Source organism: Balaenoptera physalus (assembly GCF_965194825.1).
Source record: "Balaenoptera physalus genome assembly, chromosome: X".
NCBI classification, from domain to species: domain Eukaryota; kingdom Metazoa; phylum Chordata; class Mammalia; order Artiodactyla; family Balaenopteridae; genus Balaenoptera; species Balaenoptera physalus.
In genome coordinates this window covers 100563494-100584837 of record NC_138903.1, presented here as the reverse complement: position 1 = coordinate 100584837, position 21344 = coordinate 100563494, and the positions used below count along the sequence as shown (strand labels likewise).

Sequence of the window (21344 nt, the reverse complement as noted above, 5' to 3'; positions counted from 1 at the left end):
TCCACTGCAGAGTCAAAACCCAACTGAGCACTCTACCCAAGGCTTTGTGAATTATGAAGTTGAAAACAGCTCTGGTTATTTCCAGCCCTGTGTGATCCCCAGAGGGTGTTGCTTCTAATCCTTTCTGGTATTTTTTCCACAGCCTTAGGTTGTTTCCTTATACACCTGTGATTATCAGTACTCAACCTGAAAGGGACTTTATGCAGATCTCTGGAATTCTCTCTCTTTATAGCTCTGTCTCCTCCAGGAATCTGTCCTGAGAATCCAACTGCCTTGTACTCCCTGGACTCTCAGTTCCATCTTATCAATACAAGGAGACTGCCAGGATCCACCTGAACTCCTCTTCTCTGTGCTATGGCCTCAAAACTGTCTCTATACATTAAACTGGAAAAATCATGAAGCTCACTGTGCTCATTCCCTATCACACAGTGTCACTGTCTTTCATTCCCTGAAGCCCAATATCTCAAAAACCATCATTTCATATATTTTAATGATTTTTAAAAATTATTTCAGTTGGGAGGGCAAATTCAATTACTGCTGTGAATACACTTTTAAAATAATTTTAATTTATAACCATGTGACTGTTTTACATACTCAAAAATTGAAATGAATCAAAAAGATTGGGAAAAACCCAGACTAAAATTAAACGCACACAAAAATAAGTGAACACAGCTATATAAAATTGATAACCACAGAGAAAAAAATAAATTTGTTAACTTTTGAAAACAGTACTCTTTTCACTCATAGAAGGGTATAATCTAAGCACCAAAATAACTATCAAAAGATCTTGGACTTTTTAGTAGCTTTAGTTAGTGGTGGTACTGGAGAATAATTTTGCAAATGAGAAAATATATTTAAGTTGTTGGTAACCAGGGTTTTCACTGTATGAGAAAGGAGATACAAAAACAAAGTATGGGAATCTTCTCTACTTATATAGAGAAAAATAAATATCTATTTGAAAGACATATACGTAACAAAACAGCCAAGCCCACATTCTTTGGTACTTTTAGCCTTCTTTTTATTTATATTGATTTTTTATATTCTTCATATTAAATTTTTATACTTTTACAGATTTAATATTTTCAAAGATTCCACATGATTTAATTATTTATAATAATTATTTTCTTTTTTGATGCTCAAATGATCTACAAACCAGCCAGTTCAAGGCATTTTAATCTGAGTCTTTTGCCCTTTCAGCACTACCCTAGACACTTAAATCATTCTTGCTTTCTGGAATAAAAAAGACATTCAGGACCATATTTGTTTTTCCATTACTCAAGACATAGAATCAGCAACTTTCTTCATTCCTTTTAGTGGAAAACTGTATTTGAGGTCAAAATTTGGTCAGTTACTTACAAATGAGATGGTTCTAGACATGCAGTGGGGGTGGGTAGGGTGACAACATTGCAAGTTATTGTACTGGCAGAGATGGAAAATATCTTATTTTTAGTGTTATGAGTATCCATTTATTTTTCATTTTAAATCTTATGTTATCTTGTCCCTTCAAATTTTCTTCCTATATAAAAAATAATTTCCTCTATAACTTGCTTATTTAGATTTTCAACCCTTCAGCTAAGCTATAAAATCTCTTTCTTATTAAGTCCATGGTACAGACAATGTTTGTGTCCCTCCAAAATTCATATGAGATCTAATCCCCAATGTGATGGTGTTTGAGGTGGGAGTCTTTTTGAGTTGACTAGATCATGAGAGTGGAGCCCTCATGAGGGATTAGTGCCTTTATAAAAGAGGCCCCCAAAAACTCTTTACAACTTTCCACCTCATAAAGACACAGCAAGTATTAGACGGCTGTCTATGAACCAGGAAGCAGGCTCTCACCAGACAGCAAATATGCAAGTGCCTTAATCTTGGACTTCCCAGCCTCCAGAACTATGACAAATAAACTTCTATTGTTTATAAGCCACCTAGTAAGTGGTATTTTATTACAGCAGCCCGAATGGACTAAGTCAGTCCATTGGCTCATTGATCACAATTTTGTAATCACTTATTGACTTATTTCAGGTATGTTATTATATTCCTATATTATATTGGCTTTCTAATAGATCTTCATTTCCCAATTTACTATGTACAGTTTTATAGCAACAACAACCCCTGCACTGCTAATTGTATCAGGCAGAGTTCCAACAGAGAATAGCCATAGTCAAACAGGAAATTAAGGAGAATTTAACAAAGAGACTATTTACACAGGTGTGGGCAAGGGCTAAAGGGAACCAACTAGAGATGGTGCAGTATCCTGTGGTAGCAAAAGAAGAAAACTCTTACAACTTCTAGACCAGAAATGAAAAGAGGGGACCACAATTAGCCAAATCTAGAGCATATAGTAGAAGCCACTGGAAGGAGAGGGAGGAATGGACTTTAACAGAGGACTAGAGCCAGGCCATGACCTTACAGGGAGGGATCCTGAAAATAAATACCCCCAAACACTTCTCCATCTGCCCTCTTGTCTCCTACTGATTCCTCTCATTGGCTAACTCCAAGGGTAAGATGGGGGTAAGAGAGTCTAATGATGAAGCCCATATAGCTTGGCCTCCTGGAGCAAGAGCTGGGCAGAGAACAAATTTTAGGAATGAAAAAACAGAAAATGTCTACCTCCCTCTCCCTAAAAGCCTCCTCTTTCTAAGCTCCAAATCATTTCTTTAACCGCCAGTTTCACTCTTCCATGCTATTTCAAATCTATTATCTTCAAAACAGAATATATTTGCAGAGCTCCACCCAAAACTTATTTTTCTCTCCTACTAGGTAAATGAAGGCATCATCCAAACATGTGCTCAAGCCAGAATGTGACTGTCATCTTTGACTTCTTTCTTCTAATACAGTCATCCTTCAGACAACATGATCTGTATATTATACCCTTAAATTATTTTTAAAATCTATCTCTTTTTAGTCCTGACTGTCATAGTCTTAATTCAGGCACTTAGTATCTTCTTTATGGACTATTATAATAGATTTCTAACTGGTCTTTCTACCACTAAATTTGCCCCCTTCCATTTTGTCCTTTATATTTCTACTCTCAAATTCTTCTCCTTCTCTTCATCAAGCCATATTGTCTCTTACTAGGACTACTTGTAGATCCTACTCATTTGACTTTTTAGTCCCACTATTGTTCTGCTCAAGTCAGCCAACATTATACTGTAACCTGGTCATGCCTTTCATCTGATCATTAAATAAAGGTCAAACTCCTTAACCTGGTATTAGTGCTCTTTTGTGATCTACCACAAACCCATCTTTCTAGCCTCATTCTCAGCACTCCTTCACATTAATCTTATGCTCCAACCAAACCAAAGTATTTATAACTCCCCATACACAATATATATAATTTTTACAACACGCGTTTATTGATTGCCTATAATATGTCAGACACTAAGCTAGGTGCTGTGTATAAAAAGATGGATGAAACTAAGTTCATGCCCTCAATAGTTTCCTTTAATCATAATATTTCTGCTATCTGCAGGATAATTCCCATTTTATCAGCCTGGAAAACTATTAATCCATCTAGATTTAGCTTAAACATGGCTTCTTCTGTGAAGCCTTTCCTGATCATAACAATTAGAGATAGTTACTCCTTCTTTAGAGTCCACTAATACCATATGCACATTTTTATTTTAACACTTAATACCCTACTGCTTTTATTTACTTCTATGTCTTGCTCTCTGACTAGATTCTGAGTAATATAAGCATATTTTGCAAATCTGTGTATCCCTAGTAACTAGAAGCAATCTCAATAAATGTTCATCAATTAAAGAATGAATGAATGATGAAGTCAGTGAATTTGAGTACGAGAGCTGAGGTGAGAGAAGAGGAAAGCAGAGAAGAGAGAAGAGGAGGGGAAAAACAAGAAAAAGTCCTCTACAACCTCATTTTGAATCTGTTTTGGGGCCATAATATTTTCAAGGTTGAGACAAAAAGCAGGACACTAAGACATTTATTTCGTCATGTCCAAATATTTTACACTGAGCAATTATCTTCATAGTAGGTTTAATTTCAAGGGCTATATTCTGTGGCTACGTTTTAATTAGTCAAAAGCGATTCCACTTGTCAAGAACTGGAAAGCCTACAAAGTGACCTCATTAAAATCAATGAGAAAGGTCATGTACAGAAATGTTCACATGTGCAATCTTACCTAGAAGCAGCCCAAGCTATAAATCATATCTACCAACTTTGAATTATAGTAAATATTTCATTCAGTGCTATTACATACAGTATCTGTCTGTGTAAAAGCATTGTTCAGAAAGAAATTTAACTCCTAGAATAAACTGGAATGTGCTTGATTTTCAGGTGAGTTATTTAGACTGTTCCCTTTTACATGAGTTATTCTGTAAATCTCAGTTCGGTTTTGCTATTTCTTTCAATGGAGTATGCCTTTCTTTCCTATTTATATGATTTTTGTTATAATTTTGAGGAACATAAATACAAATTTAAATATATTTGCATTTAACCTGAGGTTAAATGTGTTTCCAATATTATTTTATTTATATTTAGGGAATTACTATTATTCAAAATATAGTAACGAGGAAAGGAAGATCATTTGGAGTAGTGGAATAAGCAATGGATGGGGCTTTAGGTGACATAGGCTCTAGCCCTTAAACCGGTTGGTCTTAGGCTAAGTGACTTTCCTTCTGGACTCCAATTTTCTCTTCTGGAAAATTCTGTGCTCAACTAGATCTGAAATGGCAAACTAGAACATCACAGTTTGAATCCTTTAGGAGATGGGTTTTACAAAAAATGTTTTGGTCTGTGTAGCATTAAAAAATGAAAAAAAATTTGTAACTATATTTGGTGATAGATGTTAGCTAGACTTAATTGTGGTGATCATTTCACAGTATATACATATATCAAATCATTATGTTGTATACCTGCAACTAATATAATGTTATATGTCAATTATATATCAATAAAAATTAATTAGAAAGATTCAGGTAGGCTTTCAATCTCAGATTTGCTAAAGTCCCTCTCCTTCCTTCACTTCTAAACTGATCATGCACAGAGCAGACCCAAAGAAGGACAGCAAAGGCTTTGAGAACTGAACTGCAATATAAACAATGCCCGAGGACCAGACCAAACCTTGCTCTGATCTTTCTAATGTCATATACCAGTCCCAGTTCACATCTGTTATATACTCGCACACATGTGAGAAATAAATTTGTAAGCTTTAGGATGAATGATCATTAAGATCCCCTTCATATTAAAATGTTGTAAATTTTTCAGAGAAATTTAGATATTGCTAGTAGGAAGGATATTTAGTCTGTCTCTGGGAAAGTCTATCACTACTTGTGTATTGTTACATTGGCTTGTGAAGGTAGTTTTGCTATGGCCATTGATTTGAGGCTTAGCTGTCTGACACCTTCTGGAATATTAGTCTTTTTTTTCTGTTTCCTGAAAAGAGGACCCTGTAAATCTACATTTTATATAAGTAAGTGTGGCTTTTATATTCTTGACTATACTCTCACATGACACACAGTACATGGTCAATAATATTTTGAATGAATAAATCTGCAACAAGATACAAGGTAGAACAAATGTTGCCAATAAGTAGAACTTAATTATGGCATAATTTTGAAGCACCTTAAATGCACAAATAAATATTTATCCAACTTCTTCAAGTTCAAAGATACAGGATATTTTAAAAGCTAAATTTAAAAAAATATTAAAAGTGTCAATCCAATTGGAAACCAAAGGAAAGAGAAAATTCTGATAAATCAATTTAGATCACTGTACAATTATGTATTTCCAAATTCCTTGAAGAAATAACTTCTCTGAATTTTAACAACATTATTCCTTCTGCTTCATTTTTGGAGTGGGGGTAAGTTAAATAAATTGTCTTAGGGGAGCATTAGTATCTTCTATAAGACAGAGATTGAAAGCTGACTTTTACTTTGTCTGACATCTTTCATATATTGGCCAGTCAGTAATTATTTGTAGAGTTCAGTTTCAAGGATTTTTGTTAATCTGTGAATTTTCCATTTTCTTTTTAATTAAAATTTATAAAGTGCATCTTTTTTTTTTTTTTTTTGCAGAAGCTTGGAGTTGAATTTAAAACCAAATATAATAGAATTGATTAGCTACTCTTGTTTCCTTGTATTTTTACTCTTTAAAATAAAGAACAAAAAATGTTGTGAACTTTAACTTAGAATCTTGAATGATCATGTTTGCAGGCAAAACAAATGGGACATAATATGGGTTTTGTTGTAATAGTCACTTGAATAATGGTATCTACTAAAATGGACATTAATGGACATTATCTATTTCTATAAACCAGTGTATGATGAAAAAAAGTCCAGGCTTATTATATAGTTTTACTTTCATGGATACTAAAGAAAACTTTTATTAATCTCTGATGATCATCAAAAACCAGTAAGTACACAGGTTTGATGATGTGGTCATTTGCAGAAATTACCTGCTAGGAAAAATGCATGTAGTTATATTTTGAAAATCAGAATATGATTACCTGTTATTTTGATTATCTGAAATTTCACTATGCCTGCCGATGTGTGTCTTTTCCATTATGAGATCTCCAGCTTAAAAGAAATTGCATCCTGCCTGTAGTCCCATCAGATCATTGAGGATCCACTGTATAAACAATTGTTTAGAAAAGTATTTTCCTTTTGTTAAAATTGATGATAACTTGATAGTTAAAATTGACTGCTAACTTTGGAAACAAATTTTCAGAAGTTTCTTCTTCCTTCGCTGTCCCGGTTGTTGACTGTGATTTATCTTAAGATAAAAAATTCTTATTTTGTTTGTATTCAGGTTGCAATAAAGTGAGGTCTGATCTCTCATTCAAAAGGGAGACTAGAAAGCAGAATGAGAAGTGGAGTTGATGCAAGTTTTCCCTTCTTCAACTTTAGGTACTGATGATTTTTACTAATGAATTGCTGATGGCAAAGATAATTAGATTCCATTCACAAAATACTAATTTGGGAAAAAATGGGCAGGCTTTGATGTTTGTGGTTGTTTCATGTTGTTGTTTGTGGAGTTAACCTACAAAATAACTTTAGCACTTAAAACTAGGATATATGACACTGGTTCTAGCCACAATGCCTACTATATTACAGTGGTTACATCTAAAAACTAGACAAAAAAAAAAAGAAGCAAAACCCCAAAACCCCTCCCAACTCTCTGAGAACTCTAAAAAGGCCAATATGGAGGAAGTGGGTTTTTTGTTTTTTCTTCCTTTATCTTCCAGCTTTAGCTTCAGAGCAGGCCAAATCAGTAACTGAATAGTAGGCAGGTTAGCAAATACTCCAAGAGAAAGCCTGTCTTTTAGAGCCAGAAAAATATCCATTTTCATTTATTTTCTTTTTTTTCTCTCATTCATGCCTTAAACCAGTCCCATTTGAGGCACAGCGACTAATGTATGATCACCTAAGACCAGGAGAAAAAGGCCATCTCTCTGAATAGAGGAACGGGTCAAAATGTTCCCTGTTATGCAGAGAGTAGGGGGAAAAACCTCATAAATTGCGTATCTCTTTTCCCTGTCACTTCACCCTAAGTGCAGCCCAAGTGGCATGGGCCTGTACTGCATTGTGAGAAGCTAAAATTTTGAGAGAATTCCATCTTTCTGGCCAGAAGAATGGGAAAATGGATCCCTTATAGCTGAAGAGTGTGGGGGGAAAGTCTTCGAGAGGAAAGAGAAGGGGAATCACTGTTTCTGAGTATGAACCAACTAAAGGTCATGGCTGATCCCCAAGCTTTGCATGCATGCAATACACCCAAAAAAGATAACAGAGCATTTGAAAAGTAAGCTACCATATAAAAGTTGTCCAAGGTCCAGACCAAACCCTGAGTGGCATATGCAAGGAGCACACTGGGACAATATTCAAAAGGTTTTGAAAAATGAATTAGCTTTGGAACCACCTTCCTGGCTTTGGAAGGCAAGGAAGAACTGGAGTCTGAACCTTACCAGGTTGATGCCTATGAAAACAAGAACAGTGACAACAAATCAGCATTCTCCAAAGGATTTTAAAAGGAATAAGACCCTCATTATAATATTCAAAATGTCCAGGATACAATGTAAAATTACTCAACATACCAAGAAACATGAAAATCCGACAAAAATCTCAAAAGAAAAGGCAGTCAACAGATGCCAGCTCTGAGATAATATAGCAGTAGGAATTCTCAAACAAAGACCTTAAGGCGTTTGTTATTAGTATGTGTAATTAACTAAAAGTGAATACTCTTAAAACAAATGGAAAGTGATTATATTCTCAGCAAAGAGGAAATAAACTATATAAACAAAAACAAATAGAAATTTTGACTTTCAAAATATAGTATTTGAAGTAAAAAATGTCCTGAATATACTCAATAACAGAATGGAGATGAAAAAGGAAAGAGTCAGTGAACTTGAAATTAGATCAATAGAAATATTCCAAACTGAAGAACAGAGGGGAAAACAACAATGAAAAATTGAACAGAACATCAGGGATTTTTAGAATGACATCAAAGCATCTATTACTCATGCCACTGGAGTCCCTGAAAGAGAGGAGAATGAGATTAGTGCAGAAAACTATTCAAAATACGAATGATGAAAACTTCCAAGATTTAGTAAAATATGTAAATTGTATTTGTAAAGTTCTGTGAACTATAACTAGATAAACTTAGAGAAAATCATGTTCAGACACATCATAAACTGAATTCCAAAGGTAAAGAAAAAAATTTATTTCCTACATATAAGGAAACAACAATTGGAATAATTGCAGATTTCTCATCAGAAACCATAGCGGCTATAAGACACTGGAATATCTTTGAAACACTAAAAGAAAAAGAACTGTCAATGCAGAATTGTATAACCAGTGATAATAAACTTCAGGAATGAAAGGCAAAATAAAGGCATTGTCAGATGAAGAAAAACTAAGAGAATACAAGACTGGTAAACCTACTGTAAAAGAGTACAAAGGGTCTCTTTTCAGGTTGAAGGAAATAATGCCAGAAGTAAGCTTAGAGCGTGAGCATTAAAGGAAGAGTAACAGGCATGGTAAATATCTGGGTAAGTAAAACAAATGATCTTTCTCCTCTTAAGGTTTTTACGATATGTATGACTTGAATGAAAAATTGTAAATTTTCTGGGAAACATTTTAATGTACATAGATATATATGACAACTGTTACATAAAGGGGAGAGATTAAATGGACCTATATGGTTACAAGACACTATACATACTTTAAGTAGACTGTGAGAATGCATATTAAAATGTATAGTGAAACTCCTAAAAAAATACAGAGATAACACATAAAAGCCAACAGATAAAATGAAATATTAACATATATCCAAATAATAAAAGAGAACACTAATTAATGATGAATTAATTAATCAAGACACTGTGGTTTTAGTGAAAGATTAGACACACAGATCAATGCCACAAAATATAAAGTCCAGAAATAGACATATATGTATATGGTCTGTTGATTTTTGCCAAAGCTGCAAAAGCAATTCAATGGAGAAAGGATAGTCTGTTCATCCAAATGCAAAAAAAAAAAATCATGATGTACAGTTTACCCTTTATACAAAAATTAATTCAAATTGGCTCACAGACCAAAACATAAATACTAAAATTATAAAACTTTTAGAAGAAGACAAGAGAGGAAATCTTTGTGACCTTGAGTTAGGCAAAATATCTTAAGTATGACATTAGGAGCATGACCCATTAAAGAAAATATTGATGAATTGGACTTAAATTTAAAATTTGGTTGTGTGAAAGATGCTATAAAGACAATATAAAGACAAGCTAAGAATAGGAAGAAAACATTTTCAAATCACATATTGACAAAGGACTTTGACCCAAATATATGAAGAACACTGAAAATTTGGTCATAAGAAAACACACAACGCAATGGAAAAAAAAATGGACAAATTACCTGAACTGACACTTCACATCAATATACAAACAAACAAATATAATGACAATAAGCACGCAAAAAGATGCATGTATAGGGTATGTATAGTTTAATAAACCCTCAGGGTCCTGTAATTTTATGTAAAGTTTTCATCCCTTGAATATCACATATATTTTAAGACTACAATTTACCAATAAATATGATAAGACTTGAAAAAAATGGGTGATCTGGCAGTGGCAAGTTACATCATGGAAAGTATGTTCCAAGACGTAATGAAGAGTGGTAACTTTTTTTTTCTTTTCTGCCCAGCATACTTCATCAGTCCCTTCTTCTTGTAACAACTTTCATCTCCTCTTTCTTTGGGAAATAGTAGCTGCCTCATTCAGGCCAATCACATAACATACTCCCTTGGGTTCATTGATTGTTCTCTGATTGGTTCTGCAAATTATATACAGATCCGTGTGCAAAGTTCTCTTTTGCCACTGGGTTTACAATGCTGGGTTGCTGTTCACCTGAAATCTATCAGTAAACAACATTCCAAGCTACATGGCACAAGCCTATCTGCAGTAAGAGAGAATGAGACAAACTAAAAGAAAGAAAAGATCTGGATGTATGAGTGAGGGCAAGGGGGGAGGGAGCTGATGACATCATTTGACATAAACCAATAATTCCCCTCTTAAACTTATGATTGATTGGGTCAGGTCCTTGTAACTTTGAAGGAAACAAATATGGCAAGAGCAGACTTAAAATTAACATTACAAGCAGCAAAATGGCAAAATTTATATCCCTCAAAACTGATCACATCATAGAGAGGAAGACAACCTTGAGAAACTGTCAAAATATAGCATATAGAGACAAAGGAAACAATAAAAAGGTGGTAAGTGTAGAAAAAAATATGAGTGAAATAACCCAAGACACAGAGGTATTTCTAAAGATGAAATAAGAATAACTGGAATTGGAGAAAAATAAATGTTACAAATTTTTTTAGAGTGAGTTTCATAAAAAGACAGAAGGTAATTCTTCCAGTGCCCAAGGGAAGCCAGAAGTACTCTCAGGAGTTGGTGAATAAATACCATGTCTCTTTCAACCTGTAAGTGAGATAATCCTGAGGTGTGTTTTTTGAACATTTCTGAGAGTTTACCTGTGGAAACAAGCATCAGTTTCTCACTGTGATAGCTGGTTTACTAAACTAAAGCACTTCTACTGGCTGCCTTTCCTTTCCACAACCACTCCCCTACTGTTGCCTCTGGTACCTCCCGGATAATCTACTTACACTCAAATCCTTATATCAAGGTTTGCTTTAAGGGGAAGCTGCAAAGTAAAACAGCTAATGCTTTTGTTTCTTATTTTACTAATAAAATAGAATCAATCAGAAAGGTGTTCCACATACTCCCTCCTTCACATTTACCATCCTATCTGCAGAAGACCTCTGTATGGTTCTCTATGTGATACACTGAAAACTAAAAGTGGAGTGCCACTCACAGTGCAGTCAGTGATCAATTCTCAGACCTTATATTGTTTGACATATTAGAAGACTTTAATATGTTTGGTAACTCTCTCCTTTAGCAAAAAACTCTTCATTTAGCTTCCCAGATATCACACTCCATGGGTTTTCTTTCTACCTCACTAGCTGCTACTTTACAGTTTCCTTGGCTGGTCCTTCTTGTTATACTTTAAACACTGGAACACTCCAGAACTCAGTTGTTTGTCATCTTATATTCTCTGTCTACACTCTGTCACTTGGTCATCTCAAACAGATTCATCACTTTAATCTTCATCTATATAATAGACATTCAGCCCACACCACTAACTAATTTTACACCAATTTATCCAATTATTTTCTGGACATCAACTTCTCAGTGTTAAATGTAAAATGAACACCAGATCTACCCCTCCAATGAGTTCCTTATGCAGTGTTCCACACCTTGGAAAATGGTATCCCCATTACTCCAGTTACTCAGGCCAATCCTGGTGTGGCTCTTGACTCTTACTTTCTTTCACACTGTCCTTCAGCAAATTATGTTAATTCTGCCTTTAAAATATATCCAAAATACAGTTGTTTGTAGATATCTCACCCATGGTTAAATTGTTTGCTAGTCTACAAAATGTATATTGTATTTGTGCTCATTTTTGAGGTATTCTACAAATAGTATTGACTACACTATTTGCATCATCAAATCTTCAATAACACTGGTCTATTTTTGGAAAGGTGCCTGTTTGAATATCGTCAAAAAGGAAAGTGTAACAAAATTTCAAATCTTCAAAGTGTCATTTAAACTCCTGGGGAGAGACTGTAAATATAAACTCCACTTTCTCACTTTGGACTTAAAATTATTACACTAGTGGGAATCTAACTTTCTCATAAGTTGAGTAACAAAATCAAGAGACTGCTAACAATGCTTATCTCTAAACTGGGAGTGGAAGTTGAGGGGATCCTTTTCTTCTTCTTTATATATAATTTTGTTATGCTTAAATTGCTAATTATATACATGTGTTACTTTCATAATTAAAGACTGAATAAAGCTATTTAAACAATCTTTGTAAAAGAGTGCTATTTAGGAAGAGATTTGCACTAAAAGATATAAATAATTATTACAAAGAAATTTAATTAAATAGTGTTGTTCTAGTGGAATAATTGATTGAAAGGCCAATGGAATAAAATAGAAATAACAAGAAAAAGCCTTAGTAGTTAAAATAATTTAGAACATGACAAATGTATAGTATATTGATTAAGAGCACAGATTCTAAAGTTTGAATACTTGGGTCCAAGTTCTGGATATGCTCCTTATTACCTGGGTGACCTTAGGCAAGTTACTAAACCTATCTATGTAACAGTTTCTTCATCAGTAAGGGAGGAATAATAATAGTACTTAACTCATAGGATAATTGGGAGGTGTAAATGAATTAATATATAGGTATAAGACTTAGAACAGTGACTATCAAATAACAAGCATTACATTGGGGGTGGCCAAAAAGTTCGTTCGGGTTTTGGTACGCTATGGGCAAACCAGAGTGAACTTTTTGGCCAACCCAATATAAGAGTTATCTATTATTAACAGAAATCAGAGGCACATATATAAATTATATATATATCACTACTTAGTAAAATTTGTTTCTCATGAATGTATATGCGAGCAATTCTGAAATTATATCTAAAATAGGATAGAGCAAGTAGGTAATATATATATAAAGCTATTTTACTGTAGCTACATAAGATTTTAATACTTGAAGAAGTAAGGGAAAGTGTTTACAGGAGTTCTGTGTAAAGATTTTGCAAGTGAATTTGTACATCAAATGAATAACATAGCAATAAATAATATTGTCATGTTAGCTTTTGAATAAAAAATACTTATATCATGACTGCTTATTACAAAATGAAATATATTCCAGATGAATGAAAGAGGTTTTATGTATGTTTTTAAAACACTGGAAAAACATAGAGGAGGATAACTATATTAACTCTGTACTGAGAAGTGTTCTATATGCATACAACCAGTACAAGAAATCAAAACTAAATATAGGGGAGACCGTCAGGATGGCAGAGGAGTAAGACGTGGAGATCACCTTCCTCCCCACAAAAAAATCAGAAATACACCTACATGTGGAACTACTCCTACAAAATACCTACTGAATGCTGGCAGAAGACCTCAGACTTCCCAAAAGGCAAGAAACTCCCCACGTACCTAGGTAGGGCAAAAGAAAAAAGAAAAAATAGAGACAAAAGAATAGGGACAGGACCTGCACCTCTGCGATGGGGCTGTGAAGGAGGAGGAGTTTCCAGGCACTGGGAAGCCCCTTCACTGGGGGTGGCGGGTGGGAGGCTTCAGAGCCATGGAGGGGAGTACCGCAATAGGGGTGCAGAGGGCAAAGCGGAGAGATTCCCCCACAGAGGATCGGCGCCGAGCAGCACTCACCAGCCCGAGAGGCTTGTCTGCTCACCCGCCAGGGCGGGCGGGGGCTGGGAACTGAGGCTCCAGCTTCAGCGGTCGGATGCCAGGGAGAGGACTGGGGTTGGCTGTGTGAACACAGCCTGAAGGGGGCTAGTGCGCCACAGCTAGCCGGGAGGGAGTCCGGGAAAGACTCTGGACCTGCCTAAGAGGCAAGAGACCACTGTTTCCAGATACGCAAGGAGAGGGGATTCAGAGCACCGCCTAAATGAGCTCCAGAGACAGGCACGAACCGCGGCTATCAGTGCGGACAGCAGAGACGGGCATGAGACGCTAAGGCTGCTACTGAAGCCTGTGTGCAAGCACAGGTCACTATCCACACCTCCCCTCCCAGGAACCGGGGCAGCCCGCTATTGCCAGGGTCCCGTGATCCAGGGACAACTTCCCCGGGAGAACACACGGCGGTCCTCAGGCTGTTGTAACGTCATGCCAGCCTCTGCTGCCACAAGCTCGCCCCGCGTTCCGTACCCCTCCCTCCCCCACTCCCCCAGCCTGAGTGAGCCAGAGCTCCTGAATCAGCTGCTATTTTAACCCCGTCCTGTCTGAGCAAAGAACAGACACCCTCAGGCGACCTACACACACAGTTAGCAGAAGGAAAGAAATCATAAAGATCAGATCAGAAATAAATGAAAAAGAAATGAAGGAAATGATAGCAAAGATCAATAAAACTACAAGCTGGTTCTTTGAGAAGATAAACAAAATTGATAAACCATTAGCCAGACTCATCAAGAAAAACAGGGAGAAGACTCAAATTAACAGAATTAGAAATGAAAAAGGAAAAGTAGCAACAGACACTGCAGAAATGCAAAGGACCATGAGAGATTACTAGAAGCAACTATATGCCAATAAAAAGGACAACCTGGAAGAAATGGACAAATTCTTAGAAAAGCACAACCTTCTGAGACTGAACCAGGAAGAAACAGAAAATATAAGCAGACCAATCACAAGCACTGAAATTGAAACTGTGATTAAAAATCTTTCAACAAACAAAAGCCCAGGACCAGATGGCTTCACAGGAGAATTCTATCAAACATTTAGAGAAGAGCTAACACCTATCCTTCTCAAACTCTTCCAAAATACAGCAGAGGGAGGAACACTCCCAAACTCATTCCACGAGGCCACCATCACCCTGATACGAAAACCAAAGATGTCACAAAGAAAGAAAGCTACAGACCAATATCACTGAGGCACATAGCTGCAAAAATCCTCAACAAAATACTAGCAAACAGAATCCAACAGCACATTAAAAGGTCATACACCATGATCAAGTGGGGTTTATCACAGAAATGCAAGGATTCTTCAATATATGCAAATCAATCAATGTGATAAACCATAGTAACGAATTGAAGGAGAAAAAACATATGATCACCTCAATAGATGCAGAAAAAGCTTTCAACAAAATTCAACACCCATTTATGATAAAAACCCTCCAGAAAACAGTCATAAAGTGAACCTACCTCAACATAATGCAGGCCATATATGACAAACCAACAGCGAACATCGTTCTCCGAGGTGAAAAACTGAAACCATTTTGTCTAAGATTAGGAACGAGACAAAGTTGTCCACTTTCACCACTATTATTCAACATAGTTTTGGAATTTTTAGCCACAGCAATCAGAGAAGAAAAAGAAATAAAAGGACTCCAAATCAGAAAAGAAGTAAAGCTGTCACTGTTTGTAGATGACATGATACTATACATAGAGAATGCCAAAGATGCTACCAGAAACTACTAGAGCTAATCAATGAATTTGGTAAAGTAGCAGGATACAAAATTAATGCACAGAAATCTCTTGCATTCCTACACACTAATGATGAAAAATCTGAAAGAGAAATTAAGGAAACACTCCCATTTACCATTGCAACAAAAAGAAAAAAGTACCTAGGAAAAAACCTACCTAAGGAGACAAAAGACCTGTATGCAGAAAACTATTAAGACACTGATTAAAGAAATTAAAGATGATACAAACATATTGTTTCTGTTTTCCTTTACTGTGCAAAAGCTTTTAAGTTTCATTAGGAACTTTGTTTATTTATGTTTTTATTTCCATTTCTCTAGGAGGTGGGTCAAAAAGGATCTTGCTCTGATTTATGTCATAGTGATCTGCCTACACTTTCCTCTAAGAGTTTTATAGTGTCTGGCCTCACATTTAGGTCTTTAATCCATTTTGACTTTATTTTTGTGTATGGTGTAAGGGAGTGTTCTAATTTCATTCTTTTACATGTAGCTGTCCAGTTTTCCTGCCACCACTTATTTAAGAGGCTGCCTTTTCTCCACTGTATATTCTTGCCTCCTTTATCAAAGATAAGGTGACCATATGTGCATGGGTTTATCTCTGGGCTTTCTATCCTGTTCCATTGATCTATATTTCTGTTTTTGTGCCAGTACCATACTGTCTTGATTACTGTAGTTTGTAGTATAGTCCGAAGTCAGGGAGCCTGATTCCTCCAGCTCCGTTTTTCTTTCTTAAATTGCTTTGGCTATTCGGGGTCTTTTGTGTTTCCATACAAATTGTGAAATTTTTTGTTCTAGTTCTGTGAAGAATGCCATTGGTAGTTTGATAGGGATTGCACTGAAACTGTAGGTTGCTTTGGGTAGTAGAATCTTTTTCACAATGTTGATTTTTCCATTCCAAGTACATGGTACATCTCTCCATCTGTTTGTATCATCTTTAATTTCTTTCATCAGTGTCTTATAGTTTTCTGCATACTGGTCTTTTGTCTCCTTAGGTAGGTTTATTCCTAGGTATTTTATTCTTTTGGCTGCAATGGTAAATGGGAGTGTTTCCTTAATGAAAAGCCAACCCTCAGAATGGGAGAAAATATTTGCAAATGGAGCAACTGACAAAGGATTAATCTCCAAAATTTACAAGCAGCTCATGCAGTTCAATATTAAAAAAACAAACAACCTGGTCCAAAAATGGGCAGAAGAGGGGCTTCCCTGGTGGCGCAGTGGTTAAGAATCCGTCTGCCAATGCAGGAGATATGGGTTCAAGCCCTGGTCCGGGAAGATCCAACATGCTGAGGAGCAACTAACCCCGAGTGCCACAACTACTGAGCCTGTGCTCTAGAGCCTGTGAGCCACAACTACTAAGTCCGCGTGCCACAACTACTGAAGCCCGATCACCTAGAGCCTGTGCTCTACAACAAGAGAAGCCACTGCAATGAGAAGCCCGTGCACCACAATGAAAAGTAGCCCCCACTCGCCACAACTAGAGAAAGCCCGTGTGCAGCAACAAAGACCCAATGATGCAAAAAATAAATAAATTTATTTTTAGAAAACAAAAACAAAAATGGGCAGCATACCTAAATAGACATTTCTCCAAAGAAGATATACAGATTGCCAACAAACACATGAAAGGATGCTCAACATCACTAATCATTAGAGAAATGCAAATCAAAACTACAATGAGGTATCACCTCACACCAGTCAGAATAGCCATCATTAAAAATTCTGCAAACAATAAATTCTGGAGAAGGTCTGGAGAAAAGAGAACCCTCTTGCACTGTTGGTGGGAATGTAAATTGATACAGCCACTACGGAGAACTGTATGGAGGTTCCCTAGAAAACTAAAAATAGAACTATCATATGACCAAGCAATCCCACTACTGGGCATATACCCTGAGAAAATGATAATTCAAAAAGAGTCATGTACCACAATGTTCATTGTAGCTCTATTTACAATAGCCAGGACATGGAAGCGACCTAAGTGTCCATCAACAGATGAATGGATAAAGAAGATGTGGCACACATATACAATGCAATATTACTCAGCCATAAAAAGAACAAAATTGAGTTATTTGTAGTAAGGTGGATGGACCTAGAATCTGTCATACGGAGTGAAGTAAGTCAGAAAGAGAAAAACAAATACTGTATGCTAACACATATATATGAAATCTAAAAAGAAAAAAACAAAAACATGGTCAGGAAGAACCTAGGGGCAGGACAGGAATAAAGATGCAGAGGTAGAGAATGGAGTTGAGGACACGGGGAGGGGGAAGGGTAAGCTGGGACGAAGTGAGAGAGTGGCATGTACATATATACACTACCAAATGTAAAATAGATAGCTAGTGGGAAGCAGCCACATAGCACAGGGAGATCAGCTTGGTGCTTTGTGACCACCTAGAGGGGTGGGCTAGGGAGGGTGGGAGGGAGATGCAAGAGGGAGGAGATATGGGGATGTATGTATATGTACAGCTGATTCACTTTTTTATAAAGCAGAAACTAACACACTATTGTAAAGCAATTATACTCCAATAAAGATGTTAAAAAATATATATTTAGGTATTACTTCATAAAAATATTGTAAAAAGATATCATAATTATAAAAGGCACTGTACAAATTGGGTTAAACATTTTTATCAAAATATGTTAGAAAAAGAATTAATATTTAGGCAGCCTATAAAGGTTCCTACAAAACAATAATGGAATTCCTATCATCCCAAAATAAAAGAAGGCTGGTGTGGCTAAAATATTTCTGACAAATAGACTTTAAGGTAAAAAGCATTACAAGAATAGGTGACTTCATGATAATAAATGATTCAATTCACCGGAAAGATATAACAGCATTACACCTGTGTGCTGTTAATGATAAAATCTCAAAATGTATCAAGCAAAAATTGACAGAAATTCAGAGAAGTTAAATACTCAGCAACTATAATAGGAGATTTTATCATACCTCTCTTAGTAATTAATAATACAAGGAGATAAAAATTTGAAAAAAACTTGAAAATTTGAAAGAAATAAGTTGACTTAATTAACTCACAGGAATATTTAGTGAAACATCTGTGGAGTGAACATTCTTTCAAATATACATATAGTCTTTATGAAAATTGAACATTACCAGCATCAGAGAGCAAGTCTTAACAAACGTCAAAAATACCAAAAACAATAGAGTATATCTATAATAAAAAATTAAACTAGAAATCAATAACCAATGTGTATATATATGTAAGTTAAGAAATACACTTCTAAATAATCAATTGGTGAAGGATGAAATAAAAACGAAAGTTAGAAAATAGTTTGGACTGACCAAAATAAATTCTACATATCAAAACTTGGGATATACAGCTTAAGCACTACATACAGATAAATATACAAATATAAGAGAGGCTAAAAATTCATTATCTAAGGATACAATTTAAGAAGTTAGAAAGAATATGGATACTTCCTCTTCGCCACTTCTCTTGGCCTGTGGTTATCCCTGCCCTTCAGTCCTCTTTTGAGGAAAGTTATATATGTAAGGGTATCATGGATCTCCTATAAAAATGTACTTCTTATTGTGGGATAGCATCAAAAGTTTGAAAACTACTGGTCCAGTGGCTGAGTTGGAAAGTGGCATGGCAAACTAAGTACCTAGACCAGCCTTTCTGCTGAAAACAAGCTAAAATGCTGGATAAAATGCATCGATGCTCTGGCACAAAAGTAAAGAATATTTAGACTGAACAGTAATTGGAAACCCAGTGAGTTCATTTTAAGAAGTTGTTTTTGGCAGGAATCAAGATGGTGGAGGAGTAAGACGTGGAGCTCACCTCCTCCCACAAACACATCAAAAATACATCTACATGTGGAGCAATTCTCACAGAAATCTGGAAACTGGCAGAAGAATTCTCATATTCTACAAACAAAGCTGCAAGAAAGATCTCCACGTAAACGGGTAGAACAGAAAGAAAAAAAAAAAGGCATTGGGTTGGGATCTGTAACCCTGGGAGGGATCTGTAAGGAAGAGGTCTGCATGGGTGGACCTTCGCCCTGGGGATAGAGCGGTTTGAGACACAATGTGGGCATCCCAGTTCTGGTGTCCTGTGCAGAGCAAACAAGCCCTCTTGCCTGCTGGGAAATCTGCTGAGACAGACAGCAAGGCTGGGGAAGCCTACACTATTTGTGAGGAGTGTGCACGTGCTGGCTTGCCAACAACCAGGGCGGAGAGAGCCATGCACTGGCGGCTGCCACTTCACCACACTTTCCAAACAAAGAGGCAAACACCCCAGTCCTGCTCACTCCACAACACAGCCCGGCACAAGATCTGGGCAAAGACTCCGTCTAGCTATGCAGAAAAAGAACAGGGCATCTGAGGCGTGATCTGGGTGGAGCTGTGGAGGCCATTGTCAGTGCATGCATGGGGTGGTGCCACAAGAGCCTGCAGATGCTAAGGGCTGAATTTCAGGCAGACAGGCCCGAGGAGAGGATTCAGTCTTGCTATGGAAAGACAGCCTGAAGTGCCTGGGGCGTGGTCCCGGTGGAGCAGCGATGGCCATTGTCAGCGTGCTCAGGAATATGCAGCAGTTCAAATCCCAGTGAGAGCACCCCAGCTCTGCCCACTCCACACTGTAGCCGCGCGCTAGATCTGGGGCAGACAGGTCCTGGGAGAAGACTGCCACAGAGGCAGCCCACATCTCTGGCAGCAAGCAGCACAGCCACCTCAAGTCCTACAGCCAAGACACCCCAACCCCAAGCCCCAGCTTACTTCACACCACAGCTGTGTACTAGATCTGGGACAAACACAACAGAGAAAGGGATGCAACCTTGGGCTGCTACTGAATGGAACTGCAGATGCCTTCACAGGTGCTGCATAGGTCCTCTGTGACCACACAGGCCTCACTTGCTTCAGAAATCACCTATTTTGGGGCAGGGCAAGCACCCAAGGGCAATGGAGCCTGACTGAACCCGACCCTCAGGGCTTCTACTCCAACAACTGGGGAACAGGCCCTACCCCTGACAAGGCAGGGATAGCCACAGAGCAAAGAGGAAGCCCCACCCAACAACCACTGCAGGCTCTAGACACCACAACACCAATCACAGCCCCTATCAAGGGGATAACGGCCAGCACACCCTGAGGAAAGGTGTCGCTGGCAGCCATACCAAAACCAGCCCTCGCACCAAAAACACTGTACACTCACTGTCCACACAGGGATGTGCCCACATAAAAACACCCCTTCGAGACCACAGTAGATAACTGTTTCTCCTAAAATGAAAAGACAGAGGATCTACTTCCAATTAAAAGAACAAGATAAATCCCTTAAAGAACAAATAATGAAACAGACCTCACCAATCTACTAGAACCCGAGTTGAAAAACAAAATCAGCAAACCTCTAGCCATGTTTATCAAGAACAATTTTCCAAATAAATAAAACTAAAAGTTTAAAAATAAAGTTAGAAAAAGATCAATATATCTGAATTAAACAAAAGCAGTTAACAAAAATAAGAACAGAAATTAATGATATAAGAAAACTAATAAAGAGATCAACAAAGCCAAATTTTTAAATATAGCAATAACATTTAGAAACCTCTGGCAGTCTAATGGAGAAAAAAAAGGGAGTACAGAGACACACACAAAAAACTTAGTAATTACGTTAGTAATTACATCATGGACTGAAGTATAGGTAGAGAGTTCACAATTACCAAGTGGTTATACAATTAAAATGAAAGGCAAATACAGTCCACCTAATGGGAGAAGATGATGCAGTATATGTAACTAAAAAAGATTAATTATCCATGACATATAAAGTATCAATATTTCTACAAATCTATAAAATAAATATAAACAATCTA

At 36.8% G+C, this 21344-nt stretch overlaps 1 long non-coding RNA gene across 1 annotated transcript in view; it reads left to right on the top strand.

The window, feature by feature from the left end:
• Nucleotides 1–21344, top strand: part of LOC309652116 — a 122808-nt gene that overhangs the window by 40012 nt on the left and 61452 nt on the right. The window lies entirely within an intron of this gene.